A 1,902-nucleotide genomic window follows, 5' to 3' on the forward strand; every position below is an offset into this window, starting at 1 on the left:
TCTGTAAAGCAAAGGACACTGTCACTAAGACAAAAAGGCAACCCACTGACTGGGAGAAGATCTTCACCAACCCTGCAACTGACAAAGGTCTGATCTCCAAAATATATAAAGAACTCAAGAAACTAGACCGCAAAAGGCTAATCAACCCAATTATAAAATAGGGCACTGAGCTGAACAGAGAATTCTCAACAGAAGAACTTCAAATGGCCAAAAGACACTTATGGTCATGCTCAACTTCCTTAGCGATCAGGGAAATGCAAATCAAGACAACTTTAAGATACCATTTTACGCCTGTCAGAATGGCTAAAATAAAAAACACCAAGGATAGCCTTTGCTGGAGAGGTTGTGGAGAAAGGGGTACCCTCATCCATTGCTGGTGGGAATGCAAACTTGTGCAACCACTTTGGAAAGCAGTGTGGCGGTTTCTCAGGAAATTTGGGATCAACCTACCCCTGGATCCAGCAATACCACTCTTGAGAATATACCCAAGAGAGGCCCTATCATACAACAAAAGTATATGCTCAACTATGTTCATAGCAGCATTGTTTGTAATAGCCAGAACCTGGAAACAACCTAGATGCCCTTCAATGGAAGAATGGATAAAGAAAGTATGGAATATATACATATTAGAGTATTACTCAGCAGTGAAAAACAAGGACTTCTTGAATTTTGCATACAAATGGATGGAAATAGAAAACACTATCCTGAGTGAGGTAAGCCAGACCCAAAAAGAGGAACATGGGATGTACTCACTCATATTTGGTTTCTAGCCATAAATAAAGGACATTGAGCTTATAATTCACGATCCTAGAGAAGCTAAATAAGAAGGTGAATCCAAAGAAAAACATACAGGTATCCTCCTGAATATTAACCTTCAGCAGGTGATAAAAGGAGACAGAGACAGAGACCCACATTGGAGCACCGGACAGAAATCTCAAGGTCCAAATCAGGAGCAGAAGGAGAGGGAGCACGAGCAAGGAACTCAGGACCGCGAGGGCTGCACCCACACTCTGAGACAATGGGGATGTTCTATCGGGAATTCACCAAGGCCAGCTGGCTTGGGTCTGAAAAAGCATGGGATAAAACTGGACTTGCTGAACATAGCAGACAATGAGGACTACTGAGAACTCAAGAACAATGGCAGTGGGTTTTTGATCCTACTGCACGTACTGGCTTTGGGGGAGACTAGGCAGTTTGGATGCTCACCTTACTAAACCTGGATGGCGGTGGGCGGTCCTTGGACTTCCCACAGGTCAGGGAACCCTGATTGCTCTTTGAGCTGATGAGGGAGAGGGACTTGATTGGGGGAGGGGGAGGGAAATGGGAGGCGGTGGCAGGGAGGAGGCAGAAATCCTTAATAAATAAATAAATTAAAAAAATAAAAAGAATTCTGTGGAATCTCTGTGTGCCTTAAATGTTGATTTCCATCTTTATACAGACTTGTTCCTGTGGTTTCTTCACACAAGAAGGTCACTGTAGTCTCCTCAGAGACTACAGAGTCTGGCTGTATTTTGACGATAGGTTTAGGGAGAGTCCCTGCAAGAAAATGAACAGTTTTGATCCAGGAGAACCACCCTTAGATTGCACGCCTCAACCCCAGTCCTGCAGCCATTCCCAGGTTTAGCACACGTTTCATTTTTAAGCCTCATACCCCATCATGGCTTCAGGAATGATGGGAAGTGAAGGTCAGGACATTCACATACACTTTCCTGCCAGCACTAGGGTCCCAAGGTCCAGAGTCAGTCCTGGAAGAGAGTTTCCTGTGAGAGGTTTGTCCCTGAAGCATGAGCAGGTCCTCCTCCCTGCAGGACCTCCTGACATCCTGGACGTTCCTGATGGGCCAATGCTGAGCTGTGGGGCAGCATCAATTCTAGACCACAGTATCCCCTCCCCATCTCTACA

Source organism: Microtus oregoni, unplaced genomic scaffold (assembly GCF_018167655.1).
Source record: "Microtus oregoni isolate MIOR12 unplaced genomic scaffold, Mior012 000006F_ref0000085, whole genome shotgun sequence".
In the NCBI taxonomy this organism is placed as follows: Eukaryota; Metazoa; Chordata; class Mammalia; order Rodentia; family Cricetidae; genus Microtus; species Microtus oregoni.